Below are 7,931 nucleotides of genomic sequence, written 5' to 3'. Positions count from 1 at the left end.
TGTGCTTATTTCTGGACAGGAGGCTGTCAGGCAGGCCTGGAGTTGGGGACAGTGTCTCCAGGAGGGTTTTGTTTTTTTTTTTTTTTTTTTTTTCCCCAGATGGTCCCTGTCAGTCCTGGAGGGTGAGGTGGGAGTGGGTAGGGGCTCCATAGGAGTGAAGAAAAGCTCCCTTTTTAAAATTTTTTTTTTCAACGTTTATTTTATTTTTGGGACAGAGAGAGACAGAGCATGAACGGGGGAGGGGCAGAGAGAGAGGGAGACACAGAATCGGAAACAGGCTCCAGGCTCTGAGCCATCAGCCCAGAGCCCGACGCGGGGCTCGAACTCACGGACCGCGAGATCGTGACCTGGCTGAAGTCGGACGCTTAACCGACTGCGCCACCCAGGCACCCCGAAAAGCTCCCTTTTAATCCCGTGTTTCCTGCTTGGCCCCCGGCTCCCTGGCCTCCTCACCAGTCCAGGCTGTTAAGTGGGTTTGGTATTGAGAAACCCCAGTGCTGCTTCTGGACCCAGTTCCTGCTTCTGGACCCTTGATCCTTACTCCTCCTCCTCATCCTAATATAATCCTCACTAATCATAACATAAGCCTTACTCTTGGTAACACGGGAAAAACAGATCAACAACTATGAGCAGGACGAAACCCTTCCTCTGCCCGTGACCCGCTTGGTGACCCCTGGGCAGGTTTTTAGCCTCTCTGAGCTTCTGTAGGGTGGGAATTCGCATCCGCAGCGTGGGTGGCCCTCACGATTAAATTAAGAAGTGCCAGGCACTTAGAGCCCTGTCGTCACGTACTGAGCTTTCCGGGGAAAACAAACAAACACCCTCAACCGTGTCGGGCTCTGCCTGGAAGGTTTGTGACAGTGTGAAAAACTCACCCGTGCAAGCGCCACAGTCAAGGGCAACTTTCAGTTTCTTTAAGCCTCTTTAATGGCTTTCCGGGTGGTGCTCTTGGCATGCCCCCTCCCCCACCCCCAAGGTCATTATCGCTACATTATTCCGGGTTTCTCTGCTTAGGCAGATAATTGCCATCAGCAGGCCCCATTAGGCCCCATTAGAGGGCATCCCATCCGGTACTTAAGCTTTAATGTGCAGCTAAAGCTCTTGGAAGGCCTTGTGACTCCCCAGAGCTGGAGTCAGCAGGGCTGGGCGGGGGCCTGGGAACCTGCATTCCTGTTAGGCTCTCGGGTGCTGCCGATGCTGCTGGTCACGGACTGCACTTTGAGGGCAAGTTTTTTTTCCTGCGCCTTGGAGTCGCCTGGAGAAGCTCGGAAGCCCACGGGTCCTCCCTTTGCCTCAAGCAATATGGAGGATGTGAGCCCAGTGAGGAGGGCCAAGGAGACCGCCAGCTGCCGGCTGAACCTCCGTAAGGAGGGAGGGCCAGGGGTCGGAGAAAAACGGAGTGGAGACAGGGCCGCTCGTAGTGAATACGCAGTGACATCTACGCAGGTTCTTTCCCGGGGCAACAAAGGGCATCGTGTGGATGTGACATGTTCACTGCGCTCTTGTCAGAAGTCAGGCCAGCAATCCACGGACGAGGGCGTGCTAGCCTCAAGAGGTACCACTCGAAAGGCCCGAGTGCTCATCAGCACCGAGTGCACACACACACACACACACACACACTCGCTGAACCGTAGTAATAAATCAGCCCTCAGAGTTAGGTACTCCAAAGTGCCCCCAATACCCCTGTGACAGCCACAGGGTAAGTATCGGCAACTCAGAGGGCGACGAGGAGACAGGCTTTGTCTAGGATGTCACTGTTGCTGTAAAACTGTCAACAATTACAAAGCGGTGTGCCAAAACGCGTCACCGTGGCCCGATGTGACTGCTTCCTCTGCTCGGAAGTCCGTCTTTTCCGTCTCCCTGTCCCGTCCGTGCATGGAGAGCTGATTCCCACATCCAGCCTGCCATCCCGTGAACTCTCCAGAGCCCTCCCCAATTCCCTAAAATCAAACCAATTCTCTCTTCCTTGAGAATCCCCCTTGGCTCCCGTTTTCTGTCCTTTATGGCTCTTACACCGGGCTTCCTTGTGCTGAGAAGGTTTCTGCCCACGTCCTGCTTTGTTCCATACTGTTTAACCTGAAGTCATCGTCGAACCGTCTTGCCAACAGGAACTGTACTTTGCCCCAGGAAGTGCCCCATGAACCCTTCTTGGGGTGGGCAGCAAACCCCACCTAACCCTTCTCCAAAGGTTGCCACTCTGTTCCTCGGGGCACAGAGTAGAAGCGCGCTCCCCGACCCCGCGGGGTCAGGGGGGATCTGACCCCTTCTGGCGGAGGAGTTCGGAGTGGGAGAGACACCTGCCGTTTCCGCCTGAGGCGCTCATCTCCTAGGAGCTGCCGTCCTGTGTCCCCCAGGAGCCAGCGTGGAGCCCACTGCCCTGCACAACACGGCCAGGACAAGTGACATGGGACGAGGTTCCCTGCTGACCTGTGGTGGATGGAGACCCTGCGGGAGGAAGAAGCCCTTGACCTTCTGGGAAGCATTGCCCACCCCACCCTGACAACACACCATCCCTGGTTTGTAACCTCAAACGTTAGCATTTCCTCCTGCTAACTCTTTTCTGTTCAGATAACAAATGAATAGATAATACAATACACATAAATATATGAATAAATGAATTACAATGAGTAAATATATACAATATAAAAAGTACAGTGTTAAGAAGGAAGAAATTCTGGGGAATGTGCCTGAGTCAGAATGGTAAGCTGGTGTTTTATCTTCTTTGACAGATTATTTAAAAAGAAAAAAAAAAAGCATTCTCGAGGTTAGGCTGAGTAGTGTTCACTAAAAATGAGTCAGATAACAGAGGGGTGTCCGGGTGGCTTAGTCGGTTAAGCGTCCAACTTCGGCTCAGGTCATCATCTCGCGGTCCGTGAGTTCAAGCCCCATGTCGGGGTCTGTGCCGACAGCTCGGAGCCGGGAGCCTGCTTCGGATTCTGTGTCTCCTTCTCTCTGTCTGCACCTTCCCTGATCACACTCCGTCTCTGTCTCTCAAAAATAAACATTAAAAAAAATAATAAAATAAAAAATGACCCAGGCTACTACAGACTACTACAGAAATCATGCAGCAGCATTGGTCAACTGGGTATTTTGAAATATCCTGCCTTTGCCCACGTCAGTGGTTCAAGATGTGGCCACCTGAGCAACCTATAAGTGGTTCTGTGGTTTTCTTTGTTTTTTTTTTTTAACGTTTATTTATTTATTAATTTTTTTTCAATTTTTATTTATTTTTGAGACAGAGAGAGACAGAGCTTGAGTGGGGGAGGGTCAGAGAGAGAGGGAGACACAGAATCAGAACCAGGCTCCAGGCTCTGAGCCATCAGCACAGAACCCAATGCGGGGCTCGAACTCACGGACCGCGAGATCATGACCTGAGCTGAAGTCGGATGCTCAACCGGCTGAGCCACCCAGGTGCCCCATGTAGTTTTCAAGTAAGAGAGAGTGAAACAGTCTTTGACTCCTATAAATTTTACAGATGGGGACTATGAAGCCAATGGGCTTCTGGGAAATCCCACTGAGTCCCTACCAGCTGTGTCTCAGCAACCATCCCAGAAGCACGGGGACGCGTCAGCGAGGCTGGCGCCCCCTTGACCCTGGGCATCTCACTGAGGCTCTGCATCCCCGTGTGCATGGTGGACACTATCTCATCTTTGTTCAATTGCATCTATTTTTATTATTTTTTTTTATTTTTATGCTTAAGTCATGATTCAATGAAGCACAAAAGTAGAGATAAGATAGCAGCAAAGTACTAGACCCGTAATGTCAGGAAGCACGAATCTGTCCATCTCGGAGTATGATAATTTTTCCAAGACAGGGATGTCCTCTCCCCTCAAAAAACAAAAACACAAACAAAACAAAACAAAACAAAACAAAACAAAAACAAACCAGAAAACCCAAAGGCGTTTAGGAAATAAGACACAACCGTCTGACAATGTGATGTTATGGGTCTGGAGTCCCCATGCCCATAAGTTATTTGTTTTTTGGAAAGTGTTATCAATCTATCAAAACTTCTTCATCAGTTCCGGTCTCATTTTTAAAAAAAGAAACAAATGCAAAATAATACTTTTGAGTGTGAAGTTAATGAGTTGTGTTTTAAAGAAAATGAATAAACCCCAAATCGTATTTTTTAATGTTTTTTTTTTAAATTATTTTTGAGAGAGAGAGAGAGACAGAGTATGAATGGGGGAGGGGCAGAGAGAGAGAGGGAAACACAGAGTCTGAAACGGGCTCCAAGCTCCGAGCTGTCAGCACAGAGCCTGACGCAGGGCTTGAACCCACAGGCCGTGAGATCATGACCTGAGCTGAAGTCGGACGCTTAACCGACTGAGCCACCCGGGTGCGCCCCCAAATTGTGCTTTTAATAGCAGAAAGAGACACAAGTCTTAGCACCACAGAAAGACCAAGAAGACCAGATTTCAAAGTTTGTTGAAGACGTTCTCAGGGAGAAAACACAACTGGTTTTTGGTTAAAATTCCTTTCTTTTTTGTCGGATATCACATAATATTAGTGGCCTGGCATGTACAAGAGAAGACACCAATGCCCCTGTGTGTTTGCCGATTCTGTTCCATGTTCAGTCAGTTCCCGACGTACAGGTGGGACCTATGAGGGGGCAGCAGGGGACCCACACTGTAGGAGATGACGCTTTGTCATCATTTGTGGAATTTGTAATTCTTTTGTAGGACGCGATATGCTCTGCAGAGAGTACACTGGGCTCAGTGGGGGACCCACAATGACCGGCAAGGAGAGGGTGGTTTTACTCGAATGCCGAGTCGTAACCTGCTTTATTTTCCAGACAAATTGCTGGTTAACGATGGGCCTCCTGCTCTCGATTTATGGTTCCAGGAAACGGGGAAACTTGTAAATACAGTCAAATGATGGTGACCAGCATCTTGTTGGTCTGTGTTTAGACAAAGTGGAAAAGCAGAGCATGTACTGTGGATGTTGACGGCTGAAAGGGAACACATCTACCAAGCGTTTGGCACGTAAGATGAGTTAAACTTCTTTCTGATACTGATAATGTCAGTAGCATGATCAGTAGACATCTTTTGGGGATGCGCTGAGTACCTTCACAGGCCTCGACCCATCACTTCAGGCCAAGATATTATGGTTTTTTTTAAAGTTTATTTATTTATTTTGAGAGAGAGAGAGAGAGAGAGAGAGATGGAGAGAGGTGGGGGAGGGGCGGGTGGGGAAAGAGAATCCTAAGGAGGCTCTGCATTAACAGCACAGAGCCCCATATGGGGCTAGAACTCACGAACTGTGAGATCATGACCTGAGCCCAAACCAAGATTAACCAACTGAGCCACCCAGGTGCCCCATGGTTTTTGGTTTTGCTTTGCATCAAGGAGAATGCATTATATGAGGTTATTTCACTGAAGAGAACAGCAAAACCTCAAAGAATAGTTACTTAAAAATGTAGATTTGTATTCTTTGTCATGCAGAAGGAGTCCAGTGACTTCCTAATAGTAGGAGAGATACAGACTCGTTAGATGATTCAGCTCCCTCTTCTCTAGGATGCAGGATGCTTCCTCATGGCCCATGAAGGCTGCTTGAGCTCCAGCCATCAAATCCTCTACATTCTCTATAGCGTTTCTGGGACCTCTCCCTCAGCAGAACTTATTCACCTGCCTGCTGCTTCCAGGGACACTCAGAATAGACCATCTTCTTATTTGGGAGGCAATGTGGCCTCCGTGTTGGTTGGTTTACGTATAAAAGACATGCTCACAGGTGAGTCACTTACTATCTCTGGAAATTGGCTGACCCAGGAGGGACAGTGATTCCAGGGCACCAGACGCCCCAGAGGTCAAAGCATCAGAAATCTAAAAGTACAAGAAACGGTTAATTCCCTGGCAATCTCTGTTACGGACAGGATATCAAAATTCCTCAGAAGATGACATTCTTTAACCATCAACCCTTTCCCAACATTTTATGTTTTTCTGAATTTGTGAGAGAAATCAGGCAATGTCATCGTATGAATAATTTAAAACCAGATCCAAATGCTGAAAAGAAAGCATGAAGAAACACTTTCGAAAGCCAAATGAAGTAAGTGATTAAGAGATCCGGCTGTGATCTCTCCGTCGAGACGTTTAACCTCCGGCTTTTGAGTATCATGCCCTCCTTAGCCCAAATCAGATAAATCCCTGATGGTAGGGCCCACTGACAAACACCTCCTCATCGCTGGGTCTGTTCCCAACCTTCAGCCTTTGTACTTAGAACTTTCTGCCGGAATAATCAGCCACTTCTTGTCACTGGTAATGAGCCTTTATTATTTGGCATTGGGGTTTTCCGCTTTGGTAGAAACGGAAGGCCAGTAAGAGGTAGGGTACTTGCAATAAAATCCGAGGCAGGGCTCAAGGCATCCTTTGACCAGATCGAACAAGACCCCGTAAAAAGATCAGGGGTCCTGGGGGCACTGCCTCTCCAGTGCCTAGGGAATTTCCATATGGGGTGTGCCATGGTCAAGGGGCATGTGTTCTCTTGATTCCACAGGGGACCCAGGTCTCCTGTCCTCCATTTAGGGCCCTTGTGTCCAGGGTGGCAAGTCTTACCTGGCGTGGCGTGGAGGCTGGTGGCGGCACATCCACACCGAGGACCTTCATCCTCACCGTCCCTCGCGATTGTCCCCTGGTCTCTTGCAGCCAGGGTGCTGGGGCGAGCTCCCACCGGGTCACGAGAGCCCTGGGGTCTCATGTTTCCTGGTGCTGCGTTAAGGGAGTTGAAACCAGCCACCGCCAGGGCACGGGCACTTTGGCAAGCGCCCCAAGCAAGGGCGTTTCTTCTCTTTCCTGGTGAGCTGCTGGCCAAGCGGTTACCAGCGCCCACGGCGGGCAGTGGATGAAGGGCTTTCTCTCTTTTCCCCTGAGACTGTTCTCCGAGCGCTTCCTTCCTCTCCCCGTGTATCATTCTCCTTCTCCAGCCTCCTTTTCACCCAGAACCTTCCTCACCGTCGAGTTCTGGCAACGGGATGATGCAGCATTTTGAAAACATTTTTTGGAAACATTGAAAAAAAAAAAAACAACTATAGGGGCGCCCGGGTGGCTCACTCCGTTAAGTATCCAACGCTTGGTTTCAGCTCAGGTCATGATCTCACGGTTCGTGAGTTCGAGCCCTGAGTCGGGCTCCACGCTCGCTCAGGGTGGGATTCTCTCTCCCTCTCTCTCTCTCTCTCTCTCTCTCTCTGCCTCTCACCCACCTCTCAAAATAAATAAATAACCATTAAGAAAAAGAAAAAAAAACTGTAAAATATTTTATAACCCAATTGACCCCAACATTCCACTTCAGGTATATCTGAAACTCATTTGAGTATAAAAGGAATATCTTAGGCCCAAAGATGTCCTTTGCAGCCTCAATTAATAGCAGGCTAGGAAAAAAAAAAAAAAACAAACAAAAACAAAAGCAGACAAATCTGATCCAACCCTGAGCACTGCGTGTGTTGCTGGTTGGTGAGAAGCAGCTTCCAAACTGTGGGCCCGAGGCACTGTTAGTGACTTCGTTACCAAAGAAAATTTAAATCGGGTTCACTAAGTTAGGAAATTGTGTCTCATACACTTTGGGGGGGAGAAAAAACCCCTGATTTGATGGAAAAGTTTTCCTGGTTAGTGCTCAATGAAGCCAGGAAATTAAATTACCCGGAACACTCGATTAATTGAAGATCGTCTTAACTGAGATTTTTACGATCACATTTGGAATCAGGCGCTCCGCTGAGGGTCTGGAGAGGGCCTCTTTCCACCGTGGTTCTTGTAGCTGGAGAGATGATGGGTCTACGGGGGCTGGGCCCCAGCTCTGCGCTGTGACCCGACAGGGGCCACACTCTCCTCAGCAGTGACTGGCGGTACATCTGTTAGGACCGAATACAGGCACACACGTGGAAGGCTCGGGGCCCTGTGGGCACGGGGAAAACACTGGAATTGTCACAGCTGTCTCTCTCCGTC

This window comes from Leopardus geoffroyi, chromosome D4 (genome assembly GCF_018350155.1).
Source record: "Leopardus geoffroyi isolate Oge1 chromosome D4, O.geoffroyi_Oge1_pat1.0, whole genome shotgun sequence".
In the NCBI taxonomy this organism is placed as follows: Eukaryota; Metazoa; Chordata; class Mammalia; order Carnivora; family Felidae; genus Leopardus; species Leopardus geoffroyi.
The sequence above is the reverse complement of the archived record's forward strand: the minus strand, read 5'-3'. Positions refer to the sequence as shown.